A 15,822-nucleotide genomic window follows, 5' to 3' on the forward strand; every position below is an offset into this window, starting at 1 on the left:
AGGCCCGGCAAAAGGAGTTCAGGAGTCCAAGCCACCCCCCTCCCGTCCCACAACCAACCCCGCCCTCCGGAGGGGGATAAGAGAACAGTACCTCAGGTAGAGCGACTTAGGTATGCTGTCCATCTCACGGTGTGGAGGACCGTCCCGTAGGCGAGCGGTCTGCACGGTCGATCTCCGCCTCTTCCAGCGCTCTAATGTGGGCAATGACCTCCTGCCTGGCTTGGCTCGTTGTTGGTACGTCAGCAGGTGTCGCACGCTGTCTCCTCGGCACCGTGGTCCAGTCCGGGGTAAGCTGTGTCCTCTTGCTCGGAGGGCGCCTGGAGGGGGTCCCCGGTGGAGAGCCCGCAATGTTGAGGAGTCGCGCCGCCTCATCGTAGGATCGCAGGGATTTACGCCTACCCTCCCATTGAAAGATAAGTGCAAAGGGGTGGCCCCACTGATACGAGATGTTCAGGGACCGCAGTTTCTCCGTCACTGGGCGGAAAGCGCGTCGCCTCTTCAAGGTGTTGGGCGCCAAATCCTGAAAGATCTGGATCCTGTGGCCCTTGTATTGCAGGTCCGGTTTGTCCCTAGCACGCTTCCAAATCTCCTCCTTCTCCACAAAAAAATGCACCCTCGTGATGATGTCCGGGAGGAGCCCCGATCTCCCTGCAGGCGCCGCCACTCGATGAGCCCGGTCCAGTGTGGGGGGTGATACGTCCTCGTCGCCCCGCACCTCGTGGAGGAGTTGCGCCACAAAGTCCATCATGTCCTCCCCTTCTTCTCCGAGCGGCACGCCACGGATGCGGAGGTTGTTCCGCCTGCCCCGGTTCTCCAAATCCTCCTGCTTGATTTGGAGTTCAATGTTCTGTTGCTCCAGGGCCGTTAGACGCTGCCATAGTTGTTCCTGGTCCTCGGTGCGCGTGTCCGCTGTCCTCTCCAGGCTGTCCACACGGTCCCCCAAGTCTGTGACGTCTTTCCGAAGTTCCGTGACACACGAGTGGACCTCCGACCGCAGGGACCCGATCTCCGTCTTAAGGTCGGTCATGAAGGCGGCCATGAACGCCTGTGTGACCGGGGGGGAATCCGCAATCTCCGCAGGTGGGCCACCACTGGCCGCCGGCGCTCCCGCTTTGCCCCACATGGCCGTCACCGGGTTTCCCTTGGAGGCCGGTGCAGAGTCCGCCCTGTTGGTCCTGTTCGTGCGCGTCATCCTTTGCGTGGGCTACAGGGCGTCTTCCAAGCCGCGTCAGGGGCCTCGTCCGCCGCAGGCTGCTCGGGCGAAAGCGCAAAGCGCAAAGGGAGGCGGCAGAAGGCACCCGCGCACAGACTCGCACTCAGGGGCCCCGGCCTCGCAACAGCACACCCCACGTGGCACAGCAGACAGCCCAGGGAGCCCTAGGCCACAGCTTCTCCGCCCCCTATGCACGTCCAGCCAGGTATAGCAGCAGGTCTAGCAGCAGGTCCCCTCGTGTTCCTCCAGCGGGGGCTCCTAGTCCTCCAGAGGGGGCCAGCACCAGGAAGGGACACACACAGTTGCCCCAGGCCCGCTTTCACCTCCTAGGGAAGAACCGCCGCGAAAGCGCGCTGATCCGGCACCTCCCTGAAGGCAGGCGACGTCCGCTCTCCAAAGTGCCCCGGGGGCACCCCCAGCCGTAGTCCGCCGTACTGGTCGTCCCCTCCGCTTCCCGCCTCGGCTCTGCAGGGCCGGGCTCTCCAGGCAGTCCGCTGGAGGCTAGCAAAGTCTCCGACCCACCCTGGGGCCTGAGTCCAGATTCCGCCGCTTCACCGCCCCACTCTTTGCAGCGCGGGGGATGGTTGCCTCAGAACCGCAAGCCGCTCCGGGGCCCCCTCACCGTCACCCCTCCTTACCGCCGCGGCACAGGTGAGATCGCCGCTGAGAGGCAGTGCGGGAAGGGCGGGGGTCGCTCCGGGTAGGGATCGCCGGCAGCCTCAGGGCCTCCAAAGCACCGCTGCGGGTCGCCTCCTCCGCGGACCCAAGATGGCGGACGGACCCGGTGAACTTCCTCTCAGGGAGTCGGCCGCCCGTTCCCGCCGGCGCACAGGCGGATCGCAGAGGTTTCCTGCGGCCAGATGCGGTGCCCAGCTGGTCAGGGGTACCAGGGAGGAGGGTGGTGAATCCGGACCCCCGAAATCCGCCTTAATAGCTGATGATAGGCCCAACGGCAGCGGGAGCTCCGCAGGCACACGTCCGCTCACATCGCCGCCAAGCCACGCCCCCGTTGACGCTGGTTTTGATGCATTCAGCAAAGGTTGTGTTCTTTGTTGCCCTCACCAGGCTGGGGTAGAGGTTGAGGGAGGTCCTGTTGGAGCTGTCCTTGCTGGTGAGCCATCCCCTTCCCAACTGTTTGCTGTCTAGTTTCGCTGTTCTGAGTTCTTGGGTGTACCAGCTGTCCTTTTTGGAGTATTTCTCTGGATATTGCTCTTGAAGGGGACAATGCTGTATGCGCAATTGGTGATCCATGCATTGAAGTTTTTCACTCCCTGTTTGAGGTTGGTGGCAGTAGTAGGGTTGGAGGTGTTGAGGGCATTTACCCAGCTGGTCTCTGAGATTTTGTTCCTCCTCCAGAGGGGGGCGTTAGTCATCTTGGGAGGTGGTGTGCAGTGTTTTTTATAGTTGTTTGGCAGGTTGATGAAGGTATAAAAACAGCACCTTCATTCACTAACATATTTCAAAGAATTGTTCAGTGAGTTGTCTTTCTCTGTAATTTGGATTTTTGCAGCATCACATCTAAATTTCACTTCTTATATCATTACACTGTTTTTAGGAAAAAGCTTTTAGCCATAAATATATGTCACTCCTCTGATTTCTCTAATGTGAATAGATAAGTCTTACCCGTTCAAAGATCATGGGAAGAACAGGAAAATGCTATTCCACATTAGCAGTGAGTTGTTTTCTTTGTCTATTTTGCATTTTACATGGCACAGTAGATAAAGAACAGAACATTTAAGTACATTTTTGTTCCCAACATCTAAATATAAAAAGGGTCTCTGAAAATGTAACTTTCAGACGGGGTCATAGGAATTAAGTGCTTTTGGCCACTTTTCTCCACTCAATCTGAAAACAATAAGCTGCTATCAGACTTTGGCTAGAATGAATGAAAAACAGAGCTACCCTATCTTTAGGAAAGACACATGCTTCCGATGTATCCTTCAGCTATCAGGCACTAAAGAGCTAAATATCCCCGACGCCCACTCCCTTACTAACACTAGACATGCTTATTGTCTTACTCATGTCTGTCTTTATGTCTCATTTTGTATTAAGACTGTTTTAATACCTCCTTTTACAAGTTGGACCATTTAATATATTCTATTTATGAAGATGGCATTAGCCCGGGTTGTTTGCGATTGGGGCTGGCATCATCAGTTTATGCTGTTGTTTTATTTACTTGTGAGTATGTTTTTAGGGGGTGTTTTGTGTTCAAACAATTACTAAATTTTCTCACATTTGACAATCAAGGTCATGCCATTGCATATATCAAATTTGATGATGACAGAAAAGCAAAAGAGCAACATTCAATACTGATTATCGTTCCAAGGCGTCTTCAATACAATTTTACCTCACTGCATAAATGAAACGCCTTACATCAATATTTTGGTTAAACGCCATATATGAAGATGAAGACCTGGCTTCTTAGACATAGTTAGAATGAGCATCAGGCCTACTTGCTCATGACTATTCCTGACCCTGTTGCTACTGCTTAGCGCGAGGACACTCCATTGGAGTAACTAGGTGCGCTATGAATCCTGAATTCATTAATTCATTCAAAATGCTAAATATACTACATACTACCATTGTTAAGAGTGAGGAGGGTCCATGACTCATGTAAGGTAATGTCGTCCCTCCCCTCACTCAACAATGGTAATAAATAGCACATTACACTCGACCTAGAAGCATGCAATCCCAGTATAAAAAACCTGTCTCTAATTTCCCAATTATAGTCTAGGTGTTATTCTCTAGGCAAATGTAATAAGAAAATTATTTACATGCTCAACTGTAGTGCAGTTGAGTCGTGGCATCATAATGCCTACTGCAAGAACCAGCAGCCACGTGAAAAGCTAGCCAGGGAGCACCATGCAGCTGCATTTTAAACACGGTAACAAGACCTTGCTTTTCACTTTCATGAACTACTTTTCTCAAATGAAAAATGATCAGGAGAAAAGAGAGATTTAATGGAACATGTTTATTTTTGTAAATACTTTCTAATACATAGCACAGATCAGGGATACACCAAATCACAACTGTATTAGAAAGCTTCTAAAAGCTTGGCTTTTCAAACTTTCTTAACCAGTCTCCGTCCAACAGTATGTATATATACACACACGCACACAGGCACACACACACACACACACAAATATAGAGACAGCACTTGTAACATATTATTACATTTAAGAATACCTCAGGAATTCGTTGATAAAACTACTGACAAAGTGAACTTATGGTTAGCAGACCTATAAAATATTAATTATAAAACAAACGCCCAAAATAAATTGAAAGAACGCTTTATGTGAAGTTATGGGTACATAACAAACCTACAAACCATTGAAATCCAACAGTTATGATTAGTAAACTAAACCATTTTTCAAAGAGTACTTTTTTATTGGTCAAGTTTGTTATTTTGTGATATACTTGTGACGTTCATGTTCTGTAATAGTAGTTTTTTGTCTATATACTACTTATAAAGGTATATATTGCACTGTGTGTCACTATATATTGAGGCAGGTGTATAGGCTAGCAATGCATTGTTTGTGGTTGTATGTCAATGTACATATTACTGTGAGACATTGGGTTACTGGTTGAGAAGGGCAGAAACCCTACTCAAGCTGCAACCTCAATGATTATCAGGATGAGGCACAAGCAAACCCCATATTAACCTGTGCTCAACCCTCTGGCAGCTTGGCACAGAGCAGTCAGGCTTAACTTAGTGGCAATGTGCAAAGTATTTATGCTGCACTTCAAACAGTAATAAAGTAAAAACACAATACAAGAAACTCCTGCACCACTTTAGAAGAATGGAGCACAATTTAATAAATTAATCAAGACCGGAATCACAGAAATGCAAACAGTACAACTGGAGATATACAATTTTAAAGATGTAAGTAAAAATAGCGCCAAAAAGCCAAAAGTGCCACTTGCAGATATATGGTCATGCAAGACTAGGGGAAAGTCACAAATTCAGGCCAAGCAAAATAGAGCGCTGGGTGGATACAGGGACCAAGTTCATCTCGCTGAAAAGTAACCTTCTCAGTCCAGCACAAAGACTCCAGTTTGGGGTGAAAGGGGATGCAAAGAAGAGAGAAACATTGCAGACAGGGGATGCAAAGAGCAGGACTGGTGTAGCGGATGGTCGTCACTGTTGCATGATGATCCTGTTGTCATAAGTGGGAAGGATTGGAGCTGTGCGGTGGTGCTCCTGGTCGGTGCTGTAGCGCAAAGAGTCAGGTTGATGGAACTTCGAGTTGGTGGGTTGTGTGAGTGACAAGGTTTCAGCACCAACTAGCCCATTTACTGTTGCAAAGCGTCCCAAAATATCAATATAGCTTCTCTGAGGGGCCACACCAAGGGTCCAGGACCTAAGGGGCACCACTTGGTGGTTAGGGATGTGCTCCAGCATGATCTGGGTGCTTGTTCTGGTGATTATGAACCTATTATGTCCCTGTGGCTTTCTTTGAACATGAGGCAAACAGACTATCTTTTAGAGTCTTTCTTGGAGTCCTCGGTTCAGGTGCAGATCCAAGTCCCTCTGACTCAGGCAGGAGTGCAGCAGGTCAGCAATCCATCAAGGCAGCAAGCCAGGGAGGTAGTAGTAGAGCAAAGCAGGCATTGAGCAGAGTGGCAGTACTTTCAGCAGCACAGTCCTTCTTCTGGACAGAGTCTCCACAGATCCAGAAGTGAACTGAAGAGTTGGTGTCTCAGGTACAACATTTATACCAGGTGTCTCCTTTGAAGTGGGAGAAGCATCTAGAGGTGTCCATCTAAAGTGCACAGGTTTCCATTCTCCCTTGGCTCCAGACTAACTACAGAGGGTAGTTAGCCCTTTATGTGGAGGTAGAACTCATCCTATTCAAGTGTAATTATGGTTGTTCCAAGCTCCGCCCTCCCATCCTGCCAGTGATGGCCCATCCAGACAAGCTCTCTATTGTATGTGGCTGTCAAGGAGAAATACACAAAGTCCTTCACCCAGAAACAGACAGTAGGCACTAAATGGCGTAGGCAGGAACCTACCAAGGAAGATCAAAAAAGAAGTTCCTCCCTTTTTCTGACACTTCATCTGAATCTCCAGGGGACTCAGACGCAGGCAAAGGCCCTTCCAACAGGAACCAACAAAGGAGGCCTTTTTTAGGGGAAGGCCAACAGAAGCCCTGAGGCAGATACAAGCCCCAACAATGGGAGATGACAACGCGGAGACAACATTACAAGTCATAAACAAATCATCTATAATAAACCTTACTAATAGACCCTTATCCAAGGAAGAGGTTGAGGTTTTGAAACGTGGGCTCTCTTTTGTACTAGGTGTCACTATGGACTTTACAAAGGTCAAAATAGAAGTCATGGAATTATTCCGTAAGATCTGACTGAGAGCATTTTTTATGGAAAAAGAAAATAATAGACAATCTGAAGCATCAGGATTACGCAACAAATCCAGCTTTTGCCCCCCTCCTCATAGTATTCCTAAGGTACTAACATCCTTCAATGCCCTTGAAAAGAAGTGACCATATTTAAAACCAAATATTCCGCAGGCTTAGAAAGAAGCTATAAAGACATTAAAAAACCAACAAACCGCAGTGGTATCAGTGCATCAAACAGGACCCTACTAAGGAGATTATGCATGAAATTCTAATGATAGTTACAGAAGCAACAGCACAAGGCACCCTTGGTCCAAAAGAATCTGAGTATTTGATCAATAAACATCCTCGAATAGTCAAGTCAAGTCAAAATATATGTTTATTATGACCATAGTCTTTAAACAATGCAGTGACATAACGCACAATGGAGTATGTACCATAAATTCATACACTTATTTTAAAACTTGTCCATTAAAAAATTCTACACACCATTTATCAAAAGTACAAAATTCATTAAAATTTACACTTATGTTAAAACTTAATTTGTATATTAAAACCTATTCACATTTTTACTACTCAAATGAATACATTCCACTAAAACCATACAGTACTACATGTTATTCTTTGGTTCTTGATGCTCTGCCTTTATAAATTTCCCGAGGGCAATTACAACGTCAATATAGGGAATTTCAGTTAAAAGTCTAGCTGCCTGCGATCTTGTTTTTACATCATATCTTATAAAAATTGGGCGCAGCCAAAGTTTCCTATATTCTAGGAGTGTCAGACAGTCCAACATAATATGCAGCAGGTCTACCTTAGTTCCCAGCTTGCACCTGCAGCGACCATCCAGATCTAACATTTTTAGTTTAAGGTCTCTATTTATTATCCATGGATTTACCCCAATTCTAAGTCTCAGGATCTCTTGCCTGAGTCCACGATTAGGTAATCTATCGAGGTAGGGGAACCAGTGTTCTTGGGACCAGGCATTTAGCATATGCGCAACTGATTTTTTCTTTGTTAGGTAACTTATATCTAACACTTTGGAGACTTCTTTGCCCCTTTGCTTCAGGTCACCTTTGGTACTTTGGATTTGATAGGTTCCCAAGTCCAAGCTGATCTCCAATGTGTTACAGATACCCTTCATTTTTTCCCTAATGGCCTTTGCCCATTTTAGCTCACTTTTCTGAATCTCTTTGCGACACCAGTACGCTACTTTTTTACTTTCTGGGTCTTCCAATCTCTTCCAGAATCTAATCACAGCCATCTGGGATAATATTGTCCAGGACTTTGTGCCTATTTCGGTTCTGATGGCTTGTATCATGGCAGATTGGGGAAGTGATAGGAGCCTTTTTATACAGTTCCCCTCAATCGCATCCCACGATCCCTTACCGCTCAAATAAAGAATCTCTGCGCCGTATAAAGCTTGGGGGGGGATCATTGCATCAAAGGCTCTAAGCAGAGGTCGATGTGACATCTCGCCATAGTCCTCCTTAAACCTTTTTAGGCCGCATATGGAAGAGAGAGCTTTTGCCTTTTGTGATTCCAAATGGGTATTCCAGCTTAGCGTCCTATCAAACCATATACCCAAGTATCGGTACTCAGTAACCGTCTCCAGTTTAAGGTCACCTATGTACCAGCTGAATCTACTTAATTTTTTCCCAAAACATAGGGTTTTAGTTTTATCCAGGTTGATAGTTAGAAATTTCCTGGCACAATATGTGTTAAAAGCATTAAGCTTCCTTTGGAGGCCCCTCTCGGTCTGGTCTACAATTACCAAGTCATCCGCGTACAATAGGCAGGGAATCTTATTTCCATCCATTTTGGGACTGGCGCTGCCCTCCACTTCTAGATAGGCCGGGAGATCTGACAGGAAAATCGAAAAAAGCTGGGGGGCCAGCACGCAGCCCTGTCTTAATCCATTTGCCATGGGTATCTTTGGGGTCAAGGAACCCACCGTATCTTTAATAACTTGACACCAGTTTTCCCTATGTAGTTCTGTTATTATATTGAGTAGGTCTTTTGGGATCTTCATCCTCTTTAGGGTCTCCCATAGGCAGGTCCGATCCACAGAATCAAAGGCTGCTTTGAAGTCGACGAAACAGCAGCATAACTTGCCATTTTGTTCCGTCGACTTCCTCGCCATTGCCCATAGTGCAAATCCGTGGTCTATTGTAGAGTGGCCTGCTCTGAAGCCACCCTGTTCTATAGGGATTATTTGGTGCTCCTCTACCCATGCATTCAGTTGTTTCAGAATAATTTTGGAAAACACTTTCTCACCTACATCTAGGAGATTTATCAGCCGGTAGTTTTTTGGCTCGTCTTTGGACCCCTTCTTATGGATCGGCCTAATTACGGCCCCTTTCCAGGTTGGTGGCATTACTCCTTCTTTTAATACTACCTGAAACATCTTGGCAAGAAATCTCGCCCACCATTTGATCTCAGTTTTCAAAACTATTGCAGGTAGGTTATCTGGGCCTGCTGCCCGCGTTAGCTTTAGTTCTTTTATTGTGAGCTCAAATTGCTCTTCATTAAATTTAAGTAGAAGGTCTACTGAGATTTCTTGCCATGAGCTAGTCACCATCTCCCCACTTGGGGTCCTGGCCCCGTACAAGTCTCTTATGTACCCTTCCCAAACAGCCTCACTCACCATACAGATTAGTTCACCGTCAGTTGCTCCACTTGCAGCCTTTACTAGTTGCCAAAATTGCCTTAGATTTTTGTTCTCTATGGTTTCTAGTAATTCTTCCCAGCATTTTTCTTTATATAACCTTTTTGCGGTATTTACCGTTTGCTTGAATTCTTTTTTCAGTTTTACTAACTGTTCCTGTCTCTGTAGGGTGAAGTTCTTTTTTTGTTTCCTTTGTACTGCTCTTATCTCCCTTTTCTTATTTTGGCACGCCACAGAGAACCCTTTACCACAATTCGTTTGTTTTACCCTTAAGCGATTATTCACTCGTAATTTTATCTTTAGGCATTGAACAACTTCTTCTAGTTTATTGATAAACCATTTCAGGGTTTTGTTCTCACAGTTTTCAGGAGCCATTTTTAATTGCATGGCCTTCAGTTTTTCTATATATTCCTCTGTTAGACGTGTTGTCACACGTTTGGGGTACTCCACCTCCTGGGTGATCACTGTTTCTCTCTGTGATTTCCTTCCCCCTGATATTACTAAGTGTAGGAGTTTGTGATCTCTCACCTCTTTTTGATCTAATTTAAAATCCCTAATTTGGTGAAAGTTCCATGCCTGCAGGAATATGTAGTCGATTGGACAATTCTGATGCCCTTGGATAAACGTTTTTCCTGCCGGCGAATCTGACTCTGATCTCTCTCTGTTCTCGAATACTTCAACTGTATTTCCTGCCTAAGGTTCCCAAGGACGCATCAAATCCACCTGGTCGTCCTATCGTCTCCGGGTGCGATTCCATACTGGAACCAGTATCCAAGTTTGTGGATGTATTCTTAAAGCCATTTCTACCTGAGGTCCCCTCTTATTACATGACACTATGGATTTTATTAACAAAATCGAGGTCTTCCAGTTTGAACCTGACATTCACATCCTAGTGACAATGGACGTAGCATCCTTGTATACACAAATTCCACAGCAAGACAGGCTTGACGCCATTGAAAATTATCTAGAATCAAGACCCAGACCACAATGGGTCCCAACAGATCTTATCTTGAAGTTGGCAGCATTTGCACTACGCTGAAACTTCTTCAAATGAGATTACTAATTCTTTGTATAAGTCAAGGGGACAGCCAAGGGTGGTCCCTATGCTGCAGAGTTGGCCGTGCTCCATACAGCCAAATATGAACGACGGTTTGTATACCAAAATAATCCATACTGTGCCCATATTAAAAAATGGTACAGGTATATTGATGAAGTCTGGTGCATCTGAGAAAGTCAAGTACCAGTGCTTAAGGAGTTCCACAAATGGCTTTACAACCGTAGTCCTGACATCAAATTCAGTCTAACATACAGTACTAAAAGCCTGGCATTCCTGGACGTAGAGGTGAAAGCAATGGATGGCCAATTAATAACCACCTTGTATACAAAAGCAACAGATCAGAACAACGCACACCACTATCGGAGCTACCATCTAGGAAACTTAAAAATAATCTGTCATATGGAAAGAATAAGACGTAACTGTTCCCGGTAGAAAGACTTTGAAATTCATTCTGAAGTCCTGATCAAGAAACTTGTGGAGAGAGGATAACCTCGTAAGCTTTTAAGTCACTCACGGAAAAGAGCTTGGTGGACACCAATGGAACAGCTCTTGACGAAGAAGTCCAAACCACCAACGTACTACATTGTTTGTGTCTACATTTGGACCTCATACTTTGAAGAAGATTATCTGTAACAACTTGTACTTGATCGAGGGTGCAATCCCAGACATTGGTCCACCGCTGTTTGCTCTGAAAAAGAACCACAGTATTGGCCAAAAAAATTACCAGCTCTGCTATGCTTCCTGTTAAAAAAGTCAATTTGTGCTCCATGTTCAACCACCAACCAATACAGGCTCACCACAAATGTGGCACATGCTCTGTGTGTGGGTCCACAATGGAAGGAATGCTAGTTACTGATGCACAAAAATATTGGCGCCATAATGACTTTACAAATTGTAAATGGAAGAACGTCGTATATGCCATCATTTGCCCATGCAAAAAAGTGTGCATTGGCAAAACAAGCCAAGAAGTGCACCAACGAATTGTGCAACATCACTCTAGATTAAAGAACAAGACAACTGCTGCACCATTGGTGGGTCACTTCATGGCTATGAATCACAAAATGCATTCAAAGGGTCTGTTCTAACAATTATCAAAACCTCACCCTCGGGAGACGACCTAGCAGGTCAATTAGCAAGAAAGGAGGCTTGCCTAATAATGAAATTCGATACTTCCATTCGTGGGCTAAATGAACTCTCTGAAATCATCCATCTACAAACTACATAGTCCAGCATGCCTTGGGGCTCTCACTCCAGCCCAGATTTTCCATTTAGAAGTACTATCAACAGTTCCCTCCATTCTCGAGTTGAAATTGCTGAGGAAACCGCAGGCACTTGAAAATCCTCTCTTTTGAAAGTTAATACGGCGACATAAATCTAGGCGTTTTTTGTGTTTAAGCGTGCACATACCGATGGCATCTACACAATTCTAGGGCCAAGTTGCATCTCGCTTTTTCTAATAGCACACATCCTTTGCTGTAACAATGTATGGCTAATCGAAGCGTTAGCACACTTAAAAGAACTCTCAAGCAGAGGAAGTTGCCGGCACTCAATAAAACTAGATGCAAGTAAATACCGCAACTCAGTTCCAGGCAGTCTATGTTGTTTGAGCTATCCCCGTTACTATGCCATTTTCACTAATCCAGGGCCATGTAGCATCCTGCTTTTTCTAATAACATATAAAGCATGCGTCCCTCGTTGAAACAATATTTGGCTATTCAAAGGGTTAGTACACGCAACAGAACACTTAAGGTGCCTTTGTCGTCCGGAGAAATCCTGAATGCTGAACAACCTAAATTACCACACTGACACAGTCTTCTAGTGGCACAAGACATGGACATGGGATGCAATCCCGGAAATATGTACAAGGTACTGTCTTTTTTAATGGTTTGAAAAAAAAGCCAAGTAACTCCATGGACACCACAATTCCCCATGACTGAGCCCATCTATCTTGTCCCCATACAACGATTAGATGCACCACTGACGCCTCAGTACACAAGCGTTTGGGCATCCATAACAACAGGTACTTTTTAAATCAGAATAAATCCCATTTTTATAAACCTGACAACAGGGGTCTCTATTTACATTGACGCCACCCTTTCTCATCTTTTATTTTTTAGTCATTGACCCACAGTCCAAGTCCTGAGGAAAACCCTAGAATTATTTGGAGTTTGACATCTGGGCAAAGGCAAATGAATTATTTTGGGGTACTGGATTGGAATCTGTTTAAAGAAATTTCCTTCACAGTGGGCAGACGACCCTATTCACAAACTGTGCAGCCCTTTGCCCCAAAAACAGGCAGGACCGCTGGAACCGCTAAGGGTCCACCTGTGTTCTATATATCAAATATGGACTGGTTCTTTGTAGGACATGTATAGGACATTGACATGTGTAACATTTATGTGTATTTGTTGTAATGTTGAATGTGTTATGTACGGCATACTAAATAAGGTGTTTTCTATATCATGATATCAATGAATGTTTTCAATTCATATGTGCAAAATATAAGTCCCAAATGATGTGAAATAAATCACATGAACTTAGAACCGCTATCTAATCTCATATATGAGTAATTTAGAATAACCTGTCCAGCCACTGTTTTGTTGTACAACTTTTTAAAAGTAGCATTTCCAAAATAGTAATGTAAAATCCGACTTTATCATAAGAGAGAATTTTTCATTACAGTTCAGAAGAAACCATTTATGAACTGGTTACCTGTTCCCATTTGGAAACTACAGCTTAATAAATGCAATAAAGTAAACATTTTTTTTCAATGGAAGAGGTAGGCCTTGCAAAAGGGAAAAATTAAGTAATAGTTTTTCACTACCAGGACATATAAAACTTAAAAGTACATGTCCAATGTTTTTAATACACTGAACACTGCCCTCTGGACGGTCCAGGGCCTACTTTAGGAAAGTGAGTTTTCTACAGTAAGATCTGTATCACAGACTACTTCCAAATTTAGGGAGGCTAATAACCTATTTAGGAAGTTATCATACTTATTATGAGAAAAATGATATATAGGGTTATCCCCACATATCCTGTAGTCCACAAACGAGGAGTGCATTGTAGCAGCATGGGTAAATGTTAAAATCACCCATCCAAATAATATTGGCATTCACGCCCTTATGATTTTGTTCAGTGATTTCTATTACCGTAAAAACATCACCCACAATTAGGTGCATGTTTGGGCCAAATCTTTTATAGTAAAAATGTACTAGTAACCATGGGCCCGATGTAGGTAAATCCCATTTACCGATTTTGAAATACCGAATCCTACCGAATCGGTATTCAAAAATCGGTAAATGGGATGTAGGTCCCAACATCTGGATTCGTTACCGAATCCTTAACAATTCTTTAATTACCGATTCGGTAAATACCGAATCGGTATTGCCCATTCATTCCTATGGGCTTTGAAGCCCATAGGAATGATTAGGCATTACCGATTCGGTATTTACCGAATCGGTAATTAAAGAATTCACAAGGGTGCAGGGGGTGTCACTTTGACACCCTCTAGCACCCCCAAAACGGGCATGTGTGCAATGTGGCACACAGACATGCCCTAAGGGCACGTCTGTCTGTCACATGGCACATGTGTACATGCACAGATGTGCATGTACACAGGAATCGTTTTTTTACCATGGATTTGTATTCCATGGTAAAATACCGATTCTGTAGGCCATGTGCTGATGGAACATTGGCTACCTACATTGCATTTTCGGTAGTTCTACCGAATCGTCATCATTACCGAATCGGTAAATATTACCGATTGGGTAACTTTACCGATTCGGAAATGATAACGATTCGGTAAAATTACCGAAAATGTGCCCCTACATCTCGATAGCCCTTTACCGATCGGAAACGGCCGAAAATCGGTATTTTCGGCCGATTCCGATCGGTAAAGGGCTACCTACATATATCCCCATATCCCTTCCTGTTGTATCTCCAATGTCAGAATATGGAAATTTGAATTTGTACAATCACACTTTTTCACATTGACCTTTAGATCGTTTCTGATTAGTGTCAAAATATCTCCCTTTGCCCTCCCCAAAATTGATGGTGTGGCTTGAGTCTGGAAGGAACAGTAGCCATTGAGGTTCACTAAGGGTGACTTATATGTATTGAAAACGGTTTGGGCCTGGCAAAAGGTTTATTTTTCCAGATCGAAATGGCAGTTTAAATTGAATGTACAGGCTGCAATGGCAGTACTGAGACTTGTTTAAAAGGGTACTTGAGTGGTTGGCTCCGTGGGTTCTGCAGGACCACTAGTAGTACTTACTTTACGTGCCCTGGGCACAGATAATGCCACTTTAGTAGGGACTTACAAGTAAATTAAATATGCCAATTGGGTATAAGTCAGTTCTAACATGTTTTAAGGAGAGAACGCAAGCACTTTGTGCTGGTTAAAAGTAGTAAAGTGCACAGAGTACTAAAAGCCAACAGAAAGGGATTCAGAAAACAGGAGGGTAAAGGCAAAAAGTTTGAGCATAACCCTGCAGAAAAGGACAAGCCCAGCAGTTACCGCATTTTAGTGGGTGTAGGAAAGTAGGATCTGCTTCTTATGGTTACCCCACCTTTTTCCTTGATGTGATGCTATTTTTGACTAGTCTACCACAGGACTACCATATCCTACGTCTAGATAGGCAGGAACAACGAGGAGGAGGTCTTGCGATTATTTATCGCAACTGTTTTAAATGTACCATAGAAGCACTGACGGAGCTTAAGGAGTCAGAAGCACTTGCTTTTTCCCTAGTACTCATGACTCTCTTGTATTCTCTGGAGTACTTATTTATCGCCCCCCAGGCCCCCCTTCCACATTTCTGGACTCTGCTAGTGATGTGTTGAGCGATTTAACTCTTAGGTTCTCTAACTTCACGGTGTTGGGTGACCTCAACTTACATCTTGAGGCCCCAACTGATCCTGGAGTCAGTTGCTTCCTAGATACAATTGAAGTGTTGGGACTTACTTTGGTGAATCGTGAACCCACCCATCAAGCAGGACATCTATTAGATGGTATCTGCTCTAACCTTCCTGGCCTTATAGTCAAACCCCCTCGCCCTCAGGTTTGGACAGATCACTTCCTCATTCCTTTTCTTATAACTGAGAACTGGAAACCTTCTGTCAATTTCCTAAAACGTACAGATAATCCTCACATGAAACCCACTCCAAATTGGAAGTCATTAGCGAGGAGAGCTGACATTGTTGAAAAACTCAATAACGAATTACCAGCTCTTGCTGATTGTACTCCTTTAGATTATCAAATCTTTTGTGATTGGATTGCTGGAGCGGGCAAGTTGCTTACACCTTCCAACAATGAGAACACGAAACCTAGGTATAAGAAAAAAAATGCTTCGTGGTTTTCACCAGCCCTTAAGACTGAGTTAGGCGAAGTGAAAACGCTAGAACGGAGGTGGCGTCGTAATTACGACACCGACGCACGCAATAGTTATATAGTAGCAAGACGGAAGTATCACGTAGGAATAAAACTAGCAAAAAAAGCCTATTACCTACAGGCCATTTCTTCAGCAGGCCA

This window comes from Lissotriton helveticus, chromosome 3_1, assembly GCF_964261635.1.
Source record: "Lissotriton helveticus chromosome 3_1, aLisHel1.1, whole genome shotgun sequence".
Classification (NCBI taxonomy): Eukaryota; Metazoa; Chordata; class Amphibia; order Caudata; family Salamandridae; genus Lissotriton; species Lissotriton helveticus.